The sequence below is a fragment of the Lissotriton helveticus genome, chromosome 2_2, assembly GCF_964261635.1.
Source record: "Lissotriton helveticus chromosome 2_2, aLisHel1.1, whole genome shotgun sequence".
Classification (NCBI taxonomy): domain Eukaryota; kingdom Metazoa; phylum Chordata; class Amphibia; order Caudata; family Salamandridae; genus Lissotriton; species Lissotriton helveticus.
In genome coordinates, this window is record NC_136060.1 from 203,318,081 (window position 1) to 203,343,866 (window position 25,786).

The 25,786-nt window shown below is 46.5% G+C and overlaps 1 long non-coding RNA gene across 1 annotated transcript; it reads right to left on the reverse strand.

Annotated features, from left to right (window-relative positions):
* Positions 1-2,675: 2,675 nt before the first annotated feature.
* Positions 2,676-3,768, reverse strand: LOC144821783 (uncharacterized). Its single transcript, XR_013608429.1, has 5 exons — positions 3,697-3,768; positions 3,537-3,611; positions 3,301-3,376; positions 3,126-3,215; positions 2,676-2,836 (listed from the first exon to the last, which is right to left on the reverse strand). It is a non-coding gene; the product is annotated as an uncharacterized LOC144821783 (long non-coding RNA).
* Positions 3,769-25,786: the final 22,018 nt, after the last annotated feature.

Below are 25,786 nucleotides of genomic sequence, written 5' to 3' on the forward strand. Positions count from 1 at the left end.
TTGAACAAGAGGTACATCAAAAGCATCCTTTGAAAAAGAGGTATTTCCTCGAAACGCGTCAGGCTCAATAAATCAGAACATTGAAGCAGGCTGAATTTAAAAGTCCCAGATGGGAGGTGAACCGTCGTGTGCTCCTCTGAGCTCGTGGGCACTTTGTTGGATTATATTAGCGCTCGGCAGCCCTGCCAAAAGGGGAGCACCATCTCGCAACCAAGGAGAGGCTGAGGTTGGGAACTGTTCCTATAATCATTCAGCACGGCGAACCAATGCATCAACCTACATCAATCCTACTTAAGGACACTAATGAAAAGATGTGCACTTTTGAATCAGGCGCTTGGTACCCACTTAGGGAAATAATGAAATGCTTGAGGGACTAGATGTCCCAGAATGCAATGTGGTATTATGTTAATAAGCTGGAATCACGAGGGCGCCAGCCACCAATAAAAGCAATACAAATGCGGAGAGCACTCACCGCGCCTTTTCCTTTCACATGAAGCAGCCTTTGAACAAGAGGTACATCGAAAGCAGCCTTTGAAAAAGAGGTATTTCCTCGCAATGCGTCAGGCTCAATAAATCAGAACATTGAAGCAGGCTGAATTTAAAAGTCCCGGATGGGAGGTGAACCGTCGTGTGCTCCTCTGAGCTCCTGGGCACTTTGTTGGATTATATATATATATAATTGGATTTAAGTACTTTGTTTTTTAAATATCATAAGTAAGTTGAAAAAGCGGTTTATAAGGGCATTGTTTGATTGGGAGCATGCACCTGGATTTATTTGTACTTTTATTTGATTTTTTAAATTTATTGTGGTGGGTAGCCTGCAGCTTTAGTAGGGGCCTAGTTTTAAGTTCATCATTTTTGTAAAGGAAAAATGTTGCACAGTTCATAAAATTTTTCTCTTCATGTTCTTTAATAAATTTGCAATATTGATTTAATTCACTTTGTGGCCTACTCTGCCAATGGGCCTTCCAGGCAGTAGGTCCTTTACTATTTATGTGTGCATGAAACAACTGTTTCTGTGGCATCTTTTGAACTGAAACATCATTTAGGACATGCGTGGCATTGGATTCACATACAAAATGTGTTTTTTTAGTGGTATGTCACATTTTTCCCTCTGCAAACATTGTATAGGTGGGATAATAGCTATGTAGGATGTGGGTTGTTGTAAAGAAATGTAGCCCTGTTAATTTTCATTTTTGGCATTGCGGAATTATAACTGTGTTCTCTGTGTTACCATTCATCTTTTGTCTGACTTGTGTGTGTATGCATTTTTGCCGAAGGCCACCATTTGACTTTGTTGTTCATCATGCCATGTGGCCAGGTGCAATTTTGTTTAGTCAGGGTCCACCATAGAACTGAATGTGTTCTTTGTTTTCAAAGACTCCTGCTTGTTGTTGTGACTATGTGATTGGGCCCATTTTGTGTAGACAGCCAGTGTGGTTTCCCCATCGGCCTGCCTGTTTTCTCTGTTTGTGGCCATGCTTCCTTGATGGTTGTTGCTGTTATGACCATGTGGATGGTAGACATTTTGTGTAGCCAGCCAGTGTGCTTTCCTCCTAGACCTGCATGTCTTCTCTGTTTGTGGCCATGCCTCCTTGCTGGTGGTTTATGTTGTGATGATGTAGATGGTAGCCATTTTGTGTAGCCAGCCAGTGTGCTTTCCTCCTCGACCTGCATGTCTTCTCTGTTTTGTGGCCATGCCTCCTCGCTGGTGGTTTATGTTGTGATGAAGTAGATGGTAGCCATTTTGTGTAGCCAGCCAATGTGCTTTCCCCATAGGCCTGTATATCTTCTCTGTTTGTGGCCATGCCTCCTTGCTCTGAGTTAGTTGTTGTTGATGGCCATGTGTTTGTGGAAACAATGGTTCATATGTGGCCACAAAATGGCCCAAGAAAGACGCAGAAGTTGCGTCAGAATTGGGAACACTCGAACTGAGTCTGGAGAGGAAATTAATGCTAGAGGGGGCAAGGAAATGTGTGACCAGGGACACGTTTAAAGCAGGATAACGGTAGGTATTTATTTTCAATAGTATGCAAGAAATAGTAATAATAGTTCAGGTGCTCACATAAAAAAGTGACAAACGTGAGGTGCTCAGTGAGGGTGACTTTAAACTATGTACATCGCATTGACAACACACAAGAGAACTCCATACAAAAGAATGTATGTAGAATGCATGAACTTCAGGTTGTTGGGGGCCGACGGCGTTTCGATCTCAGATTATTAGAGATCCTTTTCAGGACATAGCATATGTGAGCAATCCGCATCTATAACAGATATTACATAGTGTTATGATAAAGTCCCTGGAGTTGCTGTTACTAATTGTTATTGAAAACAAATGGAGCGAGCTCCTAGTGAAACAATGTAACTAAATAACAAAAGTTATTTGACACTTAGTTAATTAGTCAAAAATTAGTAATGGGAGAGGCACTCCTAACTCATAGATTTGTTTTCTTTTCTTTACATATTATTCTGAGCGTGCTGCAGAGGTGGACGCAATGCCCATACCGCGTCAATAAGTCAAAACATAACAAAATCAAGCAGAGCAGCTTGACCTCTGCGCACTGTTGCTAGTCCCCTTTGGGTTTCACTATATTCATGATGTGAAAAATTTTCGTTTCAAGATTCAAAGAAAAAACCATAGACTTTGCTTGAGTTCCATCCAATGTGTATTATTATTCAGTTGTTACTAATTCTTATGCAACGCATACACTGATTAAACATAATACAACAAATTCATTTAATCTTGATGTTGTGATCACATCTGAGTGAATTTCATCTTACAAGTTACCATGCCCAATGCATTTCGGGCCCCACGGCCCTTCGTCGGGGGCAATACCTGAAATAAAGAAACATAAAACTTGCTTTTACTTCATGAACTGGTCTAACAACGTACAGTGGTATAATCTGCCACAGTCACTAATTAACATATAGAGAAAAATATACATTTATACAAAATTGATTGAAAAATGGGAAATGCCTCCAAAAAACATAATCTGCCACGGTCACTGATTAACATATAGAGAAAAATGTAGAGAAAAATATACATAAATGCAAAATTGGTAAATGGGAAATGCATCCAAAAACATAATCATGACTGGCTGCGCCATATGTAAAAAATAACTCACTTGTGCAAACCAAAACCACTGACAGAAAATTGAGTCTGTGTGATATCGTGTAGAGGGACGTGGTGTTTCTGGTCTGGTTTTTCCAAAATACTGAAAAAGATTGACAGAAAAAATGAACCCTCACGAATGCGGGTGAATGAAGATACTAACACGAAAACTGAAGAATCACACTCACTTAGGCTATACTGTGATGTCAGAGTGTAATAAACGCGAGTCTGACGAGGGTCGTGTAGAGAGCTGTTACGCCTGACCTGGATAAACGAAGAAAACATGATTCAAGAAAATCCTCCATTTTATATTAACTCGATGAAACACCGCTTTAAGAAATGTTGAATGCCCTGTCTACCAATCTCGTTGCAAAGTTATACTTTAACGAATTAAGACGAACTAGAATTGCAGTCTGAAACTAACCTTCCTTTTGTCCAAACGATGACACGTGGACTCTACTCTGCTGTTTACGATACTAGTTCCAGCTTACCCGGCAGTCTACAACAAAATTAAAAATCAAGACTGAAAGAACCTCTTTACGTATGTACGCAAGTGCTCTTTTTACCAAAACAATGCGGTGTACCTGAAACGGCCGGCGATGATCTCAAAATCAGCCAAGGTTTACGAACACCCAATCTTCAATGTCATATCAAGCCGCAAAGAGTCTGCGACGCCAGTATATGATGACGTAGCGTCCTAATGAAAATAAACGATGGATATTTTGTTTGTTTTTTATGTGGAAATGTTTCTGCACATGCATTACTTAAAATGACCCTGTAGTACCAAACACGATATTGCCCACATTTTTAACATTACAACATGGCGTTTATTTGCCACTCCACATTCGTTTACACACATAGGCTAGTCCGTCGTTCTATGACGCTTCCCGTTTTACTTCCTGCTCAACGTCCCTGTTTGGTCCGTCGTTTATTTTCATTAGGACGCTACGTCATCAACTCAAATTTCCACCAAATACCTTGGGACTGCAATAAATTAATGCAGATTAGACTCAAAATACACTGCTGGTTAGTCAGGAACATAGATTGCACTATAGGAGGTATTCCTCTTAGATGCGCCCGCCATCATCCTCCCCACCCCCGCTTCCCCCAAGGAAACTATGCTACTCCAGCATTCGTGCATCTATCATCTATCTCCGTGCCGCATATGGGATGACGGGGGTTACATTTCTTCTCCCAGATGCCAATTTCTTATGTAGAGTTATTTTTAATATTTTGGAACACATTCACTTGCAAAAGCCGATATCTAATGTCTGTACATGTTTATGTACAGTGCTCTGACATCCATGGGTCATGTGCACACTTTACAAAACTCTAAATAAAATAAGATTAACAAATTAACTTACGCTTAAAGTCCCAAACAGTGACATACATATCAATATATTTAGATATAAAAAAATAGCATAAAACAAACATACATTTCAACATCAACATAAGCATTTGGTTCTAGTCAGGGCTCGAGCCGAGGTACCATGTGGGTGGACGGCGTCCCCCCACTTATTTTACCGGGTGGAGGCCGTCCCCCCTGCCAAACAGCTGAACTTCACTCTTTGGCCTCTCTGGGACGAGATCGGATCTCGTCCCAGAGAGGCCAGGCGCTTTAAAAGTGATTTCAGAATAAGCTAACGCAACAGAGAACAGGCAGTGGAATCTGACCCTGGGGCTGAGAGGCAGCATGAGCCACTGAGCATGGAACAATCGCATCTACGGGGTGAGCGAGGGGAGGCAATGAGCCCGCTGGTGCAAGCCACCTTTCGTGACGTCACTTCCGGCAGTGACGTCACGAAAGGTGACAGCGTCCCCTCACTTCATTTTTAGGACTTGTGCCCTGGTTTTAGTCATGCCTGGATATGAGTAACTTGCTACTTAGTGTGATTTTATGTTCCACAACAATACCACGTTCTTAAACAGTACTGCAGCAACTGTTAAAAAAGAGTTGCACCTCACACACACCAAGTATGTATAACTTGCCCAGACACCTGCATTTTAAATTAAAGTGCTTAAACAGGGCAGGCAGCAGTACAGTACTCACTGCAGCTCGCCGATTTGCACCTGGATCACTGCTGCAATGCTCCTGCTGGTCTCGTTCAGGTACTTGTAACAAACTTTCAGGCTGTCGCTCATGGAGTCCTGGTAGAAGAAAGTCACAGGTAGATTGCCGGATGCCGCGGCTGCCTGCAAAGGCACACATTTCTTCATGGCCCTGCTCTCCCTCAGGCCATGTTCCTGCAGCCGGGGCAGCCCCAGGAGGGACACTGCCACTTTACAGTTGGCGCTGGCCATGAGCCCAACAATGGCAGCCTTTTTCAGGCCTCAAGCCCACAGACTGAGGAGGAGCTGGCACTCTGGTGGGGGGCTCTCCATGGCCTCGCGAGTGGTAGGGGTGAGAGCACGCACACAGCCGGAACCCCCTCTGCATGGCCGGGGGTGACGGAGGTGATTGACAGACAATCCACATACTTTACCCACTGTTGTTCTGGACATGCTCGGTGTCGTGTCGTGCTAGTGGGCGCCCGGCAAACACCAGACTCTGGACACAGGTAGGTTGCTCAGCGTTTCCTTTATTTCTTTCTCTTAGCTGCTGTCCACATGTACGTCCATACCCATGCCCGTCCTGGTCAGTCTGCTGTCCTTCCTGTCCCTAACCGGATGTGGTGTCCGGTGACCTGGTCACCTCCCTCATGACCCACAGGGTCCTAGTGTCCCCATGTCCTGTCGCCCTATCTGTCGGGTCACGACATCTCCCCCTTTGTTGCAAATAAATGTTCATAGTCTAGTTCTGCTGATCAGTTCCCCCCCCTCACCCCTTTACAGCGTTTGCTCATCGTTGTGGTGAGAGAGAGAGAGAGAGAGAGAGAGAGAGAGAGAGAGAGAGAGAGTTCATCTGTCTCGTTGACCCGTCTCCCCAGTCTCCGAATCCTACGTTACATCACTTAGTCTCTTTGTCCCTTTGCACTCCCCTTTTGGTCGCTGTTCTCCGCCGTCAGCTTCTGCTTCTGTTTGTTGGTTGTCCTTCTTCTGCTCTCCGCTTGCCAGCTTCTCTTCGTCTGCTTCTAGCTCCTTGCCGTGTGCCCAATGGTGTGGGCCAGCTGGCGCCATCTCCGTTGTCTCCTCTCTTTCTACGGCCGCCCTTTGTTGTGTTTGTTCCCTCAGTGATTCTTTTTCGTTCTCTTCCTCTTTCTCTGGTCCCTGCGTCTTCTCATTGCTTGCTCTCAGTGTGTCTTTCATTTTTTTTTGTCATATGTCATGGTTATGAGACCCATTGTTTGGGCGGTGCTGTTGCTCAGCAGGCATGGTCCTGGGACATCGCCTTTCAACACGTGGAAGTCCTCTTTGTTCTTTATGTCGTTATGCCTCAGTTCCTCTGTGAATTTTTCCAGGCTTGTTACCGGTTCCTTGGACCCCCAGGTGAAAATCTTCACCCTGGACGCTCTCAGTGTCGGCTTGGCTTCCATCTTCTCGTACTCTGATGCACACATGACATTGCATGTTGCACCACTGTCCAGTACAAATTCCGCTTCATGTGCTCCTACTCTTATCTTTGCCAAGTCAGTCTTTTCTTGGGCGCTTCTGCCTGTTGGGTGTGTTGTTTCTCCTCTTTCGTCTCCCCCACTCAGTTCTGTGTGAACCACCAACATGTGGTATAGTCTTTCCACTTTCTCTTCATCCTCTTTTTCGCCTGACCCTCGTGATGAACTTCTCCTTTCTCTGTCGACATACCTGACGTGTCTTGTTGTCGACTCTTGTTGTCTTCCTGTTCTTCCTCCGTCATCTCTGAATTGTACGCCTTGGCACATACTGGCGTAGTGATTTCTTCCATTACATCTTTTGCACGTCTGGCCAGACGCTGGGCACGGGCCTCTGTGTGGAAATTCCATTCCGCACCTGTAGCACGTTCCTTCAGGTTGTCTCCTCTCTGTTTGTTCCCTCCAGTCGTTCCTCTGCCGGCCTGTGCGATATTTGTTCGTCACGTAGTGTGCGTTTACGATTTCGACGTTCTTCCCTCTTTCAATTTCCTTGGCATGTGCCGTTGCTCTCGCCTCTGCTCTTGCCAGTGACAGGTTGCTCTCCAATGAGGTCGGTTCTTTTAGGATCCTTGCCCTGAATCCTTTGTCACGACAGCCTTCAATGATCCGTAGCCTTATTGCTTGTTCGTTGTCGAATTTGTCGAACTCACAATGTGTCACCAATTTTCTCAGCCTTGTCGTGAAGTCATCCAGCGTCTCGTCCACTTGTTGACACGCAATAGTGAATGTATATCGTTCGAAGTCAATATTCCGTTGTGGGTCAAATTTGGCCGTTAGGCATTTCTTTAATTTCTCATATGTCTTTGTTTCTTCGGTAGGCAGTGTCACCAGAAGTTCTTCGATGTCATCCCCTGCTAAGTTCAGCAGCAACCCTAGTCTCTTTCCTTCTGTTACATCTGTTGCTTCCATATATCTTTCGAACCATCTGATCCACTTCTCCCACCTTATTCCTGTTTGTGGCTCCGATAAGTTGAACGGCAGTGGCCTCCTGTGTTGTGCGCTGGGCTTTGGGTGTGCTATTCTTGCCTTCTTGCCTTTGTATGCTCTTCGTCTTTTACTGTCTCTTTTGCTTCTTTTCTTTCTGTTTGCCTATTTGTCCTCTTTCTTCTTTTGTGATCTTTGTCCCTTTTTTTCTTGTTTTTATTCTTTCATTTTACTTTATTTGGCCTCTTCTGGGCTTCCTTAGTCCTTTTTTTGTCTTGATTCTTGTCTTTTTTCTTCTTTTCCTTCTTGCCTGACCTTAAAATGGCAGCCCTGTTGGTTTCAATGGTCTTTCTTTTTCTTGTCCTTTTTCCCAAAATGGCCGCCGGTATTCTCGCGTTGTTTCGTGGCCAATCGTGATTCTGCCTGTCCTCAAAATGGCCGCCGCGCTGTTTCTCTGCTCCTATTGGCTCACGCGCCCGATTCTAAGATGGCCGCCGAGACTCTCGCAAGAGCTCGCGCCAAATCTTCGAACTTCGCGCTACTTGCACAGCGTCTTACCGGCACTCCTGCACTTTGCTTCCAACGATCGGGGTGGGCTCCCGCGTCGCTGTATTTCTCCTCAGCAATCCTCTGTGGCAAACACGATCCAGGGTAGGCTCCTGGTCTAAAATAGCCGATCTTTGTCGTCCGACGTCGAAGACCATGCACACGATGGGAACGTCTCCTTCGTCGCCAGATGTCGTGTCGTGCTAGTGGGCGCCGGACAAACACCAGACTCTGGACACAGGTAGGTTGCTCAGCGTTTCCTTTATTTCTTTCTCTTAGCTGCTGGCCACATGTACGTCCATCCCCATGCCCGTCCGGGTCAGTCTGCTGTCCTTCCTGTCACCTAACCGGATGTGGTGTCTGGTGACCTGGTCACCTCCCTCATGACCCACAGGGTCCTAGTGTCCCCATGTCCTGTCGCCCTATCTGTCGGGTCACGACACTCGGGTTCCAAAATTTTACAATCCTGTGTAGAATATATAAGCATAGGACTGGAAACTGCCTCCCTGTACTGACTTGTGAAGCATTCTTCGAGGAATCAAGAAAGTATACGGGAACCAGGGGCTTGTTTAAAGGCGTTCATTGGAAAAGCACGGATGAGGATGTGACATTAAGGTCAGAGTTGGGTACTTTGAAACTGGGGAACCAGATCTCAGTCCCGGCGTCGTCTCAACATCCTGGCTAACTGCTTAATCTCCCTGTCACTAAACAAGCATTTGCAATGCAATAGGACTCGGATTTACACAAGACCTATTGCATTGAAAATGGGAGTGAGGGCGGGGGGCAGGGAACAAGAAGGCACGAACAATGAGAGTGGGGGGGCAGAACGCACGGACTTCGTGAGAAGGCACGGGAAGAAAATAGTTACCGTGCAACACTCAAAGTAAAGGGGCAAGGAGACTTGGAAGGATACAAATGACGACATGGCCGTCATAAGGAAGGACTAACAAGCCTATAAACCAATCGTAAGACAGCATCTAGGAACAACAGAGACACAAGCCAATGAAAAAGATGGGCGGGTAAGTGAGCGTGGCTTATCTCCCGTACTCAACTACCCCAGATCAACCCCAGAGCAGTGGTTGTGTGCTGGCTCAGGGCTCGACCTAAAAAGAGAAAATAGGAAGCCCCTAATTTAAAGGTGCAACTTGAAACTTACTATGAACCGGGCGGTGCCGGTGGAATAGTTGAAATAGAAATGAAGGGTAATCTCAATTAGGGTGTAGAGAGAGACCTCTAATCGGTGAGCGCGGGGCCTGCGTCTGCCCGAAAGTGAATGGACTAAGGTGGCAAAGGATAAATGAACAACAACTGATCAAGGCTAATGGGAAGCACGAGTCTGTCGAAGATAAATTAATTAAGATGGTGAATGCACTTATGGCGTTATTAAATCAGCGCGGGACTGGTGAACAAAACTTGATGCCAGTACATGTAACGAGGAGGGCGCTTGAATTAATTCCAATCGAGTTCTGTAAGGGTAAATTAATGGGTGAATTGGCAGCTGGTGGATAGACTATAGGTTAGTGCAAGCCATAATAATTGGTGGCAAACTTCCAGGATTAGTAGGGTAATACGATGTGCAACACGTCCGTGTTGCCTGCATAGTGTAATTAATTCCTTCCGTCGTAGCTTTACCTAAGGAGAAAACGGGTAGCATCAGGCATGGGGAATGGCTCTACACTGGGAGAGGGCAATATGCGGCGAGAATTAGACTTACTTGGTAATCAGACTGCAGGGGTCAGTCTGCCAAGGGAGGAGTGGGCTGTGTCCCTGACTTCTGTGAAGGGCACGCTGAATGAAGACAGCTGGTCAGGATATGTCAGGTGCTCTAAATTGGAGCGCCTGTGCGTGCGAAAGCGGGCAACAGCTCTATTGGGTGGGGTGTGTAATTGGACACAGAGGACCCACACCGGTAGCTGCAGGGTATTAACTCATTCTGATGCATGGAGGAAGCTTGTAGAATAAGCATGTTATAATGACAAGTATAAGTGAATAGAGAGGAAGGATACGATAATGCTTGTGACAAAGAAGATATTTAGAGCTAAACCACATGCCGAACAACACAATAAGATGAAGAAATAGTAATAATTATAAATATTAGAAATGATTCAGTGGAAGTCTGAAAACTAACAGCAAAATTAAGACGTTCGGTACATGGAAAAAAGTTCCGTATGTATAGTTTCTTAATACACAGCTAAACGTTTGGAGTGATAGATTTAGTAGCATCATAAATAGGCTGTTATGTACAAGGTTGAAACTTGTATTGGGGAAATTTACCCATTTGCAGAAACTGATATAAGAGATAGCTTTGTCTCATATTTAGTGATTATATGAAAGCATTCCATTCATCCATTGAGTTTAGCCCATATTCAATGGTGCGGCAGTTGAAGATCCATTTACATTCCAGTCTGTTAAGAATCTGTTGTAGACTGCCACCTCTGCAGTTAGGGCGTAGGCTTTCAATCACCAGCCATTTGAAATCCAGTTCAGAGTGTCCTTTTTCCTGGAAATGTTCAACAAGGGGTGCTGGGGTAATCCTGCAGCGAATCCAGCTCTTGTGTTGTGAAATCCTGTTTTTTTTCTTCTGGATAGTCTGTCCTACATATAGCAGCTTTCATGGATATTCAGTGCAATAAATCAAATTTTCTGAAATACAATTGGAAAAAGACTTTAATATGTGTTTTATCCCTCCATACTGAAACACTTTGGTGTTGACAGTGGATTCACATGCCAAGCAGTTGTTCCATTTGAAGTGACCTTGTAAAGGCGGTAGGTTGTGGTCGGATTGGAGGGAGTTATCCTTATGTGCAGGTGTGTGAGCCCTAACCAAATGGTCTTTAATATTGTGGCCTCTTTTAAAGGAGAACAAGGGGGACACTGTAGTTAAGTCTAGGGGAGCAAGGACTGACCAGCGTCTTTTGATCATTTTGGTCAGTTTATTGCTCACTGGACAGTATGTGGTGACACTTGATTTTGGAAAGGGGTGTTTTTGCTTGGGTTGCAGCAGGTATTCGCGGTGCGAGTACCATGCTCATTTCATAGAGCGTTTGACTAGGTGTCTGGGATAGCCTCTATCACAGTTTTTTGCAGAGTATCTCTTTGAATTGCAATTCCTCCAGATTCTGAGAAATTGGCCTTATGGTAGACCATCTCTGAGTGCTCTGGGGTGTGTGCTATTGTACTGGAGCAATGTATTATGTTCAGTAGTTTTCCTGAACAGAGTGGTAAATAGTTCTCCATCTAAGCTTTTTACGGTGAGGTCCATATAGTTAGTTTGAGTGTTATTGTGGTTATATGGGAATCTAAGGTCTGACTGACTGTTGTTAAACCAAGAACAAAAATCATGCAAATCCATACTATCACCCAGCCAAATCATGAAAACATCATCTATATAACTCCGCCATACATGAATTTTTGGGAGATATGGATTGACTATGTTGAGAATTTTAAAGGTCTCTATGTTATCGACGAACAGAATCGCAAAATTTGGGGCAAAAACAGCCCCTATAGATGTACCTTTGCCCGGTCTGTAGTATTTATCTCGGAAAAGGAAATCATTTTTGGTTAGAGCTATTTCAAGAAGTGAGATAATAAAGTCTGTGGGGACTTGGTGTGGTGCCTTTCATTGGTTAAGGTGATTTCTGATAACGTGAATTCCCTTGTCCTGGGGGATATTCTTGTATGGAGATTCGATGTCTAGAGTGACCAGGAGTTCAGTCTGAGGGTCAAAAGGTTCTGATTCAATCAGATTTATGAAGTGCGTGGTATCCTTCACAGATGTAGTTGTAACATGTACCAGATCCTAGATGAAATAGTCAATGTATCTGCCTATGGGTGCTAGGATAGAGTCACGCCCAGATAAGATGGGCCTACCTGGTGGCATTTCCAAGATTTTATGTATTATGGGTAGGGTATATAGGACAGGGGTGCGTGGGGTCTTGTTGAGAAATCGGAATTCATTCTCATTGATAAACCCCTCTTCAGCTTTTTTAGGGACATTCAAGATAAGATCGCTAATGTCTTGAAGAGGGTTGTGCGTGAGGTGCTCATAATGTGCCGTGTTAGTGAGCTGGGGGAAAATCTCATTGTCATGGGTTGTTTTATCCTGTATGACTGTTCCACCGCCTTTATCACAGGGCTTTATAACAATTTCATCAAGGTCTTTTAGTCTATGGAAAATCTGTTTTTCTCCCAAGCTGATGTTGTATGGGGTAAACTTGTACCCTTTTGTATTTTGTCCAGGTCTTTAAGGACTAGTTGTTCAAAGGTAAGAATTTCTGGAGTCCTGGAGCCACTCGGGGTTTGAATGTAGACTTAGGACGTAGTCCTGTAGTGCCTGTATTGTTCGAAGGTTCTTTATTGTGGAAGAAAGTTTTCAGTCTCACTTTTCTGAAGAACTGAAAGATTTCAGTTTATATAAGGAACCAGTTGGGTATTTCAGTTATTATAAAGGACAGACCTCTGCAACCAGCCCCGATATGCTGGGCGATGCTGATGCTGGCACCACTGAGTAAATTACGAGTTGGCTTTCTACAACCCATTTCATGGCAGTGTTCCTGCCATGAAAAGGGTGTTGGAGAGGCAACTAAGGGACCCTTACAGGGCCCCTGCGCTTCTGGGCCTGAGGGTGCATGTAGGAGGCACGTGTTGTGACCTCCAGGAATTGTATCCTCATTCCTGTATGTTGTGCCATGCATGCCACACCATGCAGGAACGTGCTGCAGGTGTTGCTATGGCTGCGTTCTGCTGTTAAAGCTCTCCTATGAGTCTTAGACAGCCGTTGCCATGAAACTGCTGCAGCACTGCCCACCTGCACTGGATTACACTCATAATCCAGCGGGCAGGCACATGACAGGCTGGGCAATCCTACTATCAGCACAGAGATGGCGGACCAACAAGAGGACAGTCAAACTCCTAATAAGGCCCATAGTCATTAAATTTTAGGGAGCTAGACAGTGATACACATACAATTCTGACTGAAGCCATGCCAAATCAAAAAGAAACAGAAAATACATTTCTCACAGGTCTAAAAAACCTGTGTCACACCAGCACAATATAACACAAATGTGTTTAAGAATAAATCCAAAATATCAAAACTCTGTCAGAATACCAGAGTTTTTCCTTCTTAAAAGAGCAAACATTCAATTTCTTTTACCACAACATCAACCAAAAATGTTTAATTAATTTACAAAAATCATGAATATTCTAGGCAACAAGCCAACTGGAAAGAAAATGGGAGCAAAAGCAGCACTAAAACCTAAATACAGAGTTTACCTGGTTTTCCTCAGCACATGGAATAAAGGCAGGCCCCATGATGTCATAAGTGATTGATCACTAGCACCAGAGTGGGGAAAGAATATGCAACATGATTATAGATGTATGATGGCAAGCATACACAGAACTCCAAATAAGAAAAAACATTGCAATAAAATGTTTGAAAGGAGCAAGTGTCAATAGCCAACTGTTGCCACTCATTCACTGTAAAGGGCGGAAATAGTTAATAGCCCAACCAAACATTGAAACTGGCAAGATAAAGCACCAGGCTATTGTTGGCAGCACTATACCAAGCGATAGAAGAAATATAAATAAACCACGTCTACATGGAGAGTGATGACAAGTGTTAAGTGATGATGAGTTGTGATCACTCTGTGTAAGTATGAGAGGAGAAACCTAACTCACTCATTCATTCTTCTGCTCCTGAAATCTAATTTTGTGCTGATAACATCACAAGCAATGGGGGGGGGGTAGAATATAGTCATGGAAAACCAACATAACCATTGTTAGATTTGGGGGTCTCTAGTTGGCACAGGTAGGTTCTTGTGACAAATAGGGACCATTGCCTCTAGTCAGGGTAAGGGGGATTACACTCCTAAAATAACTCCTGCTCACCCCCCTGGTAGCTTGGCACGAGCAGACAGGCTTATCTCAGAGACAGTGTGTAAAGCATTTGTGACCACATACAGTAACCCAGTAACAACACTACAGATGGACACCACGCAAAGTTTTTTATCAAAAATAAGTATACTTTATATAGAGTTACCACAAGACCATAAACAATAAAAAATACACAATACTGTTACTTTAAGATGGTAGGTTTAGTTTAGTTTAGTTCAGTTCTTAAGATGCAACACTTTACTTCAATGTACCTTAGGTTGCGTTGCGCTTCCACGACAAGCAATGTCGCTGCGAGGGAAATGCGGCAAAGTTCAGGTGAAAAGAAATAAAGACGTGAAGATCTTCCAGATGCTGAATGCTTCTCCCGGGATGCGAGAGGTTCTCGGTTCGATGCGTGGACTGCAGCGGCGACACCCTTATCCAGCGATGCGACGGCAACAGCTCCAACTGTGACACTCTTCTCCCACGATGCGTGAAGCTTCCACGCAATGCGACAACTACAGCGGCGACATCCACGATACGATGGCAGCAGCTCTGATGGCGGCGCGATTCTGTGGGATGCGAGGCGCTTTTCTTCGATGCGGTGCAGTGCGACAGTTCCAGGGGCGACACCCTCCTTCAGAGTTGCGAGGGCAGGTACAGCTACGGCGACACGCTCCGACCTCGTTGCGAGACTCTTCTCTTGATGCGGTGCAATGCGACAGCTACAGTGGCAACACCCTCCGTCGGAGTTGCGACGGTAGCAGCAGCGACGGAGATACGCTTCCTCGTCATTGAGAGACGCTTCTCTCGATTTGGTGCAGTGCGACCGTTTCAGCGGGGACACCCTCCTTCGGAGTTGCAACGGCAGGCACAGCGACGGCGACACGCTTTTTCTTCGATGAGTCGCGCTTCCAGCTCCTGGAGACACGCAGTTCCTCAGAAGGCCCAAAACAACAGCAGGCACTTCCAAAAGAACGCTGGGGAGCTGGGGGTTGAAATCTGTTATCCCTGAGACTTCAGCAGGAGGCAAGCTCTTTGCCAAGCCCTTGGAGATCCTTCACAAGTTGAAAGCAAAGTACACAAAGTTCCTTTCTCCTTCCTTTTGCAGTAAGGCAACCACTGCAGGCCAATCCCCCAAACAGCACTTAAGCTTGGGAATAGTCTCTCCTCTGTTTCTTCAGGTTCCTCTCCCCAGTAAAGGTTTCTTCTTGTAGTCCAAAAGTGATCTAATTTCTTGGGATCATGGTCCCAATATATATACCCCAAAATCCTTTGTCCTCTGAGGGCAGAAGGGCCTCTGCCCAGTCCAAACCAGTTCTGAAGCACACTGTTTACCAGACTTTACCTTTCCTTTCACGGTGCAGGGCAGGCACATCAGACGCCCCACAGGAGGTGGAGCCAACATTGTGGAAGGCAAATACAGTCCTGGAGCACTTTGTAGACAGGACTCCTTCTATCCTTTCAGTGTGCAGGGCAGAGACATCAGCTGCTCCCCAGGAGGAGGAGCCAGCATTGTGGAAGGCAGGCACAGCCTTATTCAAGGTTGAGGTGCAACTCCTCCCTCCAATCTAGATGCAGATCTCTCTATTCACCACTGGGCTGACTCATCCTGTCTCTTGGAATCCCCCAACCCTGTCACTCACATAACCAGACAAGGAATACACAACCTAGCATAGGCAGGCTTGAAAGGTTAGACAAGCAAATACCTACTTTCTAAAAATGGTATTTGCAAACACAGATTGTTAAAACCAACTTCACTAAAAGATGTATTTTATCATTCTGAGTTCAGGCATATTAAACTCGAATTTCTACCATGTTCTCTGAGACAGTTAGAATTATAAAATGTAATAATTTTAACAGCCTATTCTGGCCTATGGCGAACAGATAGCCTTGCAATAGTGAAACACGAAAATGGCTGTAATTTACTATTAGGACATGCCACACATACCAGGGCTTGTCCTACCTTATACTGGGCTGACTCATCCTGTCTCTTGGAATACCCCAGCCCTGGCACTCAGAAAACCTTAGACACATTTTACAAGGCTGCTTCTTTGGGTGGCACAACCAGTGTGGCAAGCCCACCAGCAGCATTTGGATTTACACACCCTGGGCACACTCAGTGCACCGTACTAGGGTCTGACAAGTAAACCAAATAGCCAAACATGGAACCACTGATTAATAATCAATTTACAATAGGGAGCACTTGCACTGTGGCACTGGTCACCAGTGGCACAGTGCCCAAAGCATCTAACACCAGCAAAAATACAAGAGGCAAGAGCAAATTTGGAAGGGAGACCAACGCCAATGGTTCCAGGTCTAACAAATGTCCCCTCCAGCTGAAATGTGGGGAGAACTACCCTAAGTCCTGGGATTTCTCATCACTAAGGCGGAAAAATCTGGACAGACCATCAGCGTACCAGGGCGGTGTTCCACCGTAAAGTCCATACCCTGTAGGGAAATGGACCACCTCAACAGCTTTGGATTCTCACCCCTCATCTGCATTAACCATCTGAGGGGCCTGTGGTCTGTTTGAACCCGGAAGTGAGTCTCAAACAGGTATGGTCTCAGCTTCCTCAGTGCCCAGACCACAGCAAATTCCTCACGCTCAATAGCACTCCACCTCTGTTCCCGTGGAAGTAACCTCCTACTGATGAAGGCTACAGGTTGATCTAGGCCCTCCTCATTCATCTGTGACAGAATAGCCCCCATACCGTGCTCTGAAGCGTCTGTCTGAATGATAAACTCACTTGAAAAGTTGGTGCCCGAGGCATGGGCGCCGTGCACATGGCAGCTTTCAGGGCCTCAAAAGCTTTCTGACAGGTGTCAGTCCAAATCACTTTCTTGGGCTGCTTCCTGGAAGTCAGCTTTGTTAAGGGTGCAAGAATGTTGCCATGCCCCTTTACAAACCTCCTGTAATACCCTGTGAGACCTAAAAAGGCTCTCACCTCTGTCCGCGTTTTGGGTAGCTCCCAAGCCAGGATGGTTTCAATCTTGGGTTGTAGGGGCACTAACTGACCACTACCAACTTGGTGTCCCAGGTACAACACTGAACCCTGCCCTATCTGGTACTTACTTGCCTTGATCATGAGGCCTGCTTTCCGCAGCGCCAACAACACTTCCCAGAGGTGGCGCAGATGTTCCTCCCAACTGGCACTGAACACTGCAATGTCATCCAGGTAGGCGGCACTGAACTCATCCAGTCCAACCAACACCTGGTTGACCAACCTCTGAAAGGTGGCAGGGGCATTCTTCATCCCAAAGGGCAGAACACGGAACTGGAAATGCCCAACTGGTGTGGAGAATGCTGACCTCTCCTTTGCCCCATCAGTCAAGGTGATCTACCAGTAGCCAGATGTTAAGTCAAACGTGCTGAGGTACCGTGCAGCCCCTAGCCGATCAATGAGCTCATCAGCTCTGGGGATGGGGTGCGCGTCAGTATTCGTGACTGAATTTAGCCCTGTGTAATCCACACAGAACCGGAGTTTGGGTGCGGCACCCGGCGCTGCAGCCTTCAGGACCACGACCACTGGGCTGGCCCAAGGACTGCTAGATGACTCAATCACCCCTAGCGCAAGCATCTTTGAGACCTCCTCTTTGATGCAAGCCCTTACCATGTCAGTTACCCTGTAAGTTTTATGCTTCACAGGTAAGCTCTCTCCTGTGTCCACATCATGGATGCACCAATATGTGACACCAGGAACCAGGGAGAACAGATCAGAAAACTGTCCCAGCAACTGGAGGCAGTCATTCTGTTGCTCATGGGTCAGGGTGGAAGAGAGGTTAACACCATCCACTGATCCATCTTGCTCTGTTGCAGACAGGAGGTCAGGAAGAGGCTCAGTTTCCTCCTCCATCCCATCATCTGTTACCAAGAGCATGCCCATGCCCACTCTAGACCTCTCTAAGTGGGGCTTGAGGCGGTTGACATGTAGGACCCTCAAGTGGTTCCTAGGAGACCGCAAGCCCACCAAGTAGGTAACTGGACTCTTGCGCTTCACAACCTCAAAAGGTCCGGTCCTCTTAAGTTGGAGCACACAGTGCTCCACTGGGGCCATGACCCACACCTTCTGGACAGGTTGAAGCTCTACCAGAGTGGCATTCTGGTCATACCATTGCTTCATCTCCTCCTGGCTGGCTTCCAGATTCGCCTCAGCGAGTTGCCTGAAATGCCTACTCTGGTTCCTGAAGGCCAGCATGTAGCTATATACATGCTGGGGAGGTTTCCTGGGAGATTGCTCCCAGCCTTCTTTGACCAGACTCAGATGTCCTCTGACCGGGTGTCCCTAGAGAAGCTCAAAGGGACTGAACCATAGTGATTTCAGTGGCACCTCCCGGTATGCAAAGAGTAGGCACGGTAAGAGTACGTCCCACTTACGCCTCATGGGTTCCTCAAGACCCATTATCATGCCCTTCAGGGTCCGGTTGAAACTTTTTAACCAACCCATTTCCTCGGGGGTGGTAAGGAGTGGTAAACTTGTAAGTTACACCACACTCCTGCCACAGAGATTTCATATACTTGGAAATGAAGTTGGTAGCCCGGTCAGACACTACCTCGCAAGGGAATCCCACTCGGGAGAAAATTCCCATCAGTGCTCGTCCCACCACGGGGGCTGTCACTGTCCTCAAAGGTATGGCTTTCGGGTACCGGGTGGCATGGTCAACCAAGACCAGGATGAACCTGTTGCCCATGGCTGTCTTGGGGTCCAGTGGCCGCACAATGTCAATCCCCACCAGCTCAAAGGGGGTACTGGCCACAGGGAATGGCTGTAGAGGAGCCTTGTTCTTCCTCCCACTCTTTCCACTTGCCTGGCAAGTCTGACAGGTCCTGCAATGGTGTCTGAACTCTTGCGCATTTGGGGCCAATAAAAGCGGGTGACCAGCCTCTCAAAGGACTTGTTCTGCCCCAAATGTCCTGCTAACGGCACATCATGAGCCAACCCCAGTAGGAAGGCTCTGAACTTCTGGGGTACCACCAGCACACGGGCTGACCCAGGTTCAGCAACCTTAGGCTTACTATGCAGGAGACCATTCTCCAAGTAAATCAAGTGTGATCCTGACTGATCGCCTGCTGCCCGGCTTGTAGCCTGTTGCCGCAAGCCCTCAAGAGAAGGGCATTCTCTCTGCTCCCTACAGAATTCTTCCCTGGAGGGGCCTCCTTCTTGCTGCCAATGGGTCAGCTCAGGCAGGTTACTCAGTTCAGCTACTTGCTCACCGGTATGCTCCAGGGCATTCCCCTCAGGGTCTACCTTCTCCTCGGCCGTGGGAACCTCTGGGGCTGGTTTCCCGTGCCCCCGCCACTTCTCTTTAAGGCAGGTTCCTGGGCCTCCCTCTCTGGATCCAGGTCCTCTTGAGAACCCCTACTGGATGCCATTGATCAGGTGGTCACGCAAGCCCAGTCAGGCAGTCCCACCATCTTCAAGTGAGTACTCTTCTCCACCTTTTCTCAAGGGGAGCTCTCCAAATCGTTCCCCAATAAACAATCTACAGGCATGGCGGGCCTCACAGCGGCCCGAAGAGAGTACCAGAGACCCCCCCCCAACTCAAAGGGAACCTGAGCCATCGGACAAAGGCTCTCTGTGTTGTCGGCGGCAACAACTCGGCAAAATGTATGAGGGACAATCTGCTCTTGAGACACCAGGTGACACCTGACATCTGTCACACTGGCTACTGTATCTCTAAGAGCCTCCACCTTTTGGCCATTGATGGTCTCCCACTGCCCCTATTTCTTAGTTTCCTGGCAGCTGAGCTTCTGAGACCATCTCACAGTCTCCTAAAGAGACAAGGGTCATCTGTGCGGGACCCACCCACCTTGGACATCAATCTTCACCCCAAGGCTACACTAGCCATCTGCCAGGGCAGAGCACCAGTGGGTGCTGGTTTACCAAACAGGTGGCACCTGGTATCATTCGCCTTATGACCCAGGTCGCCACACTTGTAACATTTTATGGGCCTCTGGGGAACAGGACTACCTGTCGGGCCCCTTGCTTTCTCTCAGGGGGAGGCTGGGAACCTTTCCCTTGGTTCCCTTGGGGACTACTTTGGGGACCTTTGCGGAACTCCTTTTGTTTACCCTTGTCCCCCCAACTCTTTTGCCGAGGACCCTGCCCACCTTTGGCTGAGTCTCCCATGTGACCCTTGAGGACCCGGGTGCTCACTCAGCGGTCCGCCTCCTCAGCAAGCTTCCTATGGTTAGTCAGCTTGCTATCTATCAGATGCTTGCGCAGCTCTGAAAAATAATTATTAGACAAGTGATCCCAGGCAATCAAATTAAAGAGACCTTGAAAATCATTAACCTTGCTGCCCTTCACCCAACCATCCAATGCTTTGCAAAAGAAAGTGACATATTCAGCCCAGGTACTGTTTTCTAACATTTTTCATTTCCTGAAACTCTGTCTATAGAGTTCAGGGGTCAAACCATATCTAGACATCAATGCATCTTTCATGTGGCTGTATGAATTGTGGCCTTCAGAAGGCAAGTCTAACAGTGTGCCCCGCCCCTCACTAAGAAACCTTCCCCACAACCCCGTTCCCCAATCTCTCTCAGGGACCCGGTGGGAAGACATGGCTGCCTAATAGGCTCTGAACCCCTGACCAAAATCATCATTTTTGTAAACCTCTTTCACCACATCCTTGGGAATATACACTCTACTTTCTACATGAACTGATGGTACGCTGCCACCAGAGGGAGTCACCTCCAAACATTTGGTTTTAAACTCCAACTCCCTCAACTTTTTCATGCTCAAACTGTATTTTATTTTCCTCTATATCTAACATCTTATATTCTATTTCCAGTTGCATATTCACCTTTAACATGGTCATCTCCATTTCATGCCTTCTTGATCTCTCTCTGTCCTCCAACTACTCTGGAGACAGACTCTTGTTAGAAGCATTGAAACATGCGGAGGAAGGTACTCTCCTTCCTCCTAAGCCCAATGGCCCTTCCTGCTGTACCTCTGCATGGTCATCCCCCTCCTCAATTTCAGGGGTTTTCCTTGCTTCTACCCAGGCCCTCAGCACCTTGTAGAACTCTTCCTTCTTTTTGAATCCAGCAGTGAAAACAATGATCTTTTTGCAAAAGGGCTTAAACTTTCCACTTTCTCTTCACGTTCAAGATCAGTAGAGGCTATGGATTGTGCTCTCTCCACTACATCTGAATCAGGCATCTTTCAAAAATAGAAAAGAAATCCAAAAAGGAATCTACCAAAAAGTATGTGGCTGCTTTAGGGTCTGCAATTAGTGTTCACCAATCACTGTACATGAGTCACAAATGCAAGTCCAGAGTTGTCACTGCTGACCACCAATGTTAGATTTGGGAGTCTCTAGTTGGCACAGGTAGGTTCTTGTGACAAATAGGGACCTTTGCCTCTTGGTAGCTTGGCACGAGCATACAGGCTTATCTCTGAGGCAGTGTGTAAAGCATTTGTGACCACATACAGTAACCCAGTGACAACACTACAGATGGACACCACAAAAGGTTTTATATAAAAAATAAGTATACTTTATATAGAGTTACCACAAGACCATAAATGACAAAAAAACACAATACTGTTACTTTAAGATGGTAGGTTTAGCCTAGTTTAGTTCAGTTCTTAAAATGCAACACTTTGCGTCAATGTAGCTTAGGTTGCATTGCACTTCCTGGCAAGCAATGTCACAGCGAGGGAAATGCGGCAAAGTTCAGGTGCAAAGAAATAAAGACGTGAAGATCTTCCAGATGCGGCACACTTCTCAGGGAATGCGAGGAGTTCTCGGTTCGATGCGTGGAATGCAGTGGCGACACCCTTATCTTGCGATGCACCAGCAATAGCTCCAACTGCAACACTCTTCTCCCACGATGCGTGAAGCTTCTGCACAATGCGACAAATACAGCGGCGACATCCACGATGCGACAGCAGCAGCTCTGACGGCGGCACGCTTCTCGGGGATGCGAGGCGCTTTTCTTCGATGCGGTGCAGTGCGACAGTTCCAGCGGCGACTCCCTCCTTCGGAGTTGCGACGGCAGGTACAGCGACAGCGACACACTCTGACCTCGTTGCGAGACTCTTCTCTTGATTCGGTGCAACGTGACAGCTACAGTGGTGACACCCTCCTTTGGAGTTCGGAGTTGCGACGGCAGCAGCAGTGACCGCGACACCCTTCCTTGTCATTGTGATACGCTTCTCTCGATGCGGTGCAGTGCGACAGTTCCAGCGGCAACACCCTCCTTCTGAGTTGTGACGGCAGGCACAGCGACGGCAACACGATTCTTCTTTGATGAGTCGCGCTTACAGCTCCTTGCGACACGCAGTTCCTCAGAAGGCCCAAAACAGCAGCAGGCACTTCCAAAAGAACTCTGGGGAGCTGGGGGTTGAAGTCTGTTGTCCCTGAGAATTCAACAGGAGACAAGCTCTTTTCGAAGCCCTTGGAGATTCTTCACAAGTTGAAAACAAAGTACACAAAGTTCCTTTCTCCTTCCTTTGGCAGTAAGGCAACCACTGCAGGCCAATCCCCGAAGCAGCACTTCAGCTTGGGAAGAGTCTCTCCTCAGTTTCTTCAGGTTCCTCTGCTCAGTAAAGGTTTCTTCTTGTAGTCCAAAAGTGATCTAATATTCTTGGGATCAGGGTCCTAATATTTATACCCCAAAATCCTTCATCCTCTGAGGGCCGAGGGTTCTCTGCCCAGTCCAAACCAGTTCTGAAGCACTCGGTTTACCAGACTACTCCTTTCCTTTCACAGTACAGGGCAGGCACGTCAGACGCCCCAGAGGAGGTGGAGCCAGCATTGTGGAAGGCAAGTACAGTCCTGGAATACTTTGTTTACAGGACTCCTTCTCTTCATTCAGTGTGCAGGGCAGAGACATCAGCCGCTCCCCAGGAGGAGGAGTCAGCATTGTGAAAGGCAGGAACAGCCCTATTCAAGGCTCAGGTGCAACTCCTCCCTCCAATCTAGATGCAGTTCTCTCTATTCACCACTGGGCTGACTCATCCTGTCTCTTGGAATACCCCATCCCTGGCACTCAGAAAACCAGACAATGAATACACAACCTAGCAGAGGCAGGCATGAAAGGTTAAACAAGCAAATACCTACTTTCTAAAAGTGGTATTTGCAAACATAGAATGTTAAAACCAACTTCACTAAAAGATGTATTTTATCATTCTGAGTTCAGGCATACTAAACTCAAATTTCTAACATGTTCTCTGAGTCAGTTAGGATTATAAAATGTAATAATTCTAACAGCCCATTGTGGCCTATGGAGAATAAGGAGCCTTCCAATAGTGAAAAACGAAAATGGCTGTAATTCACTATTAGGACATGCCACACACACCAGGGCCTGTCCTGCCTTATACTTACAATGCACCCTGCCCTTGGGCCTACCATAGGGGTGACTGATATGAAGAAAAAGGAAGGTTTAAGGACTGGCAAGTGGGTGCACTTGCCCAGTCAGCATGACAGTACCAGACTGCACTCAGGCTCTGCAAGGGCAGACTTTAGACACATTTTACAAGGCTGCTTCTTTGGGTGGCACAACCAGTGCTGCAAGCCCACCAGTAGCATTTGGATTTACATGCCCTCGGCACACTCAGTGCACTGTACTAGGGTCTGACAAGTTACCCAATTGTCAAACAAGGAGCCAGTGATTAATACATCAATTTACAATAGGGAACACTTGCACTGTGGCACTGGACAGCAGTGGCATGGTGCCCAAAGCATCTAACACCAGCAAAAATACATGAGGCAACAGCACAAATGGAAGGGAGACCCACGCCAATGGTGCCAGGTCTAACAACCATCATAACATGACATGTATTTTGGTTGACTAATCATGAGTGACTGGCTCATGTGAAGGGCACAGACATTGGAATATTGACCATAACCTGACCAGCAATGAGTTATTGAAGAAACCCTGGCATCTATATGCTGTGAATCATAGCTGTCTACATCTCTGTATGGGCAGGCTCCAACCCTTACAACAATTGAAAGGGTGAGCATCACCTACAGCCATTCCAGCTGTGCCATCTCCTCCATTTTTAATTTGTCCTCAAAATTTCCTCTGCCCTTTTCTGCATTGGGGCATCATTTTGTGGAGCTCATGAGGAAACTGTCAAACTACAGTCCTGTTCTCCTTGCAGACATATTTGTGTGTGTACCATGACAGGAAGGGAACTAAATTGGTCCCCATACACTTCAAGACCCTGTGCCTTGTTCTGCACTATCTCTGGCTGGTAGCATCATAGTTTTAGCTTTCAGCATACTTACTTGCAAACAGGGGATCTGCATATTGGCATCTTTGTGTAAATTAAGTCCAGATTCTCATTCAGTTTGGATCTCTTCATGTTGAGTTACTTTCAATCATTATGTGCATAACTTTTGCAATGACCATGATCGCCAGGACATGTGAACATCATTAGACTTACCTGTAGCCTTTTTCAGTTATTTTAGTAAGCATGTTGGTTTTAAGAGGGAGTCTGGAAGATAGCCATCTGGCAACTCCTTCCCTCGTTATTCCTTATTTTCCAGGTGGTCTTGACAGAATACACAATGAGTTCTGCAACAGCGATCAGCCTCATAAAAGGTGTACCTGGGCCTCTGCATGTATGGCTCTGAAATGAATTTGGAGTAGAGGCCCTTCCCAGACTCCTCTATAAGGAGATAAATCCTGCCTCAGCTTGATTAGTTGGATTCTTTGAACTTAGTGCATGCATGCACTGACTGTGATTGTTTGTTTGACTCCACCAAATTACTGAACTTGAGAATGTAAACTGGGACAGATCTTCAGCCCACTAATTTTTGGAGGAGATCCTGCATGAATACAAGCGATATTGGTGATCCTAGAATTTGTACTGGAGTCCTATCCTGTACCTCCTTGCAAGCAACAAGCCTACTTGGCCTGATGAAGTTCTAGTTTCCTTCGTTGCTGCTGCTACTGACCATACTCAAGCTAAAGTCCCCCGCCAAACCAAAGAGTTCGGAGAAATGAGCACAGCTCCTAGAATCTCTTTATATTCCTCATCAGAGAACAGAAGAGGACTATACAAAAACATCTTTAAATGCAGATGAATTGAATGGTTTAAGAACTTGGAATATTAGTTGGGGGAGTGGGAATCCACCTCGAATAACAATCTCAGTCCTTGTCAGGGTGAATAAAAAGGTCACTGAATAAATCTGTGCTTAACCATCTGGAAAATCTGGCACAAAACAATCAGGCTTAACTTAGAGGCAATGTGCAAACTATATCTGCAGTACTCAAACAGTAATATAGGGAACACACGCGTAGTTCGCGAAGTAGCGCTACGCGAAGCTACGCGAAGTGCACTTCGCACTACGCAAACTTCACGTAGCACTACGCGAGCTGCGTAGTAGCATGTTCGCACTGTGCAAGATGCGTTTTCAATGATTGCACAGTGCGGACAAGCATCCGGCACTGTGCAAGCATTGAAAACGGCATCTTGCACAGTGCGAGATGTAGTTTTCTGCTGCTCGAGTAGATTATTACTCGAGCGGCAGCTTTCTCAACGCGAACAGGTAGTTTCTCATTGAGAGCGGTCGCGAGCATGCGCAACCACTCACAATGAGAAACCTGACCTCCTCACATTGAGAATCTCGCCGGGATGTCATTTTGCTTGCTCGAGGTCGCGCTCATGATGTTCAGGACCGCGAACAAGCAAAAAATGACCGCTGCACTACGCTACGCTGCACTACGCATGTTCGCACTGTGCTACGTGCAGCTCACGTAGTGCGAAGTTGCGAAAACTTCGCAAACACCGCGAGCGTAGCGTAGTGCTTTGCCCAGGGTTAGAAAAAATAC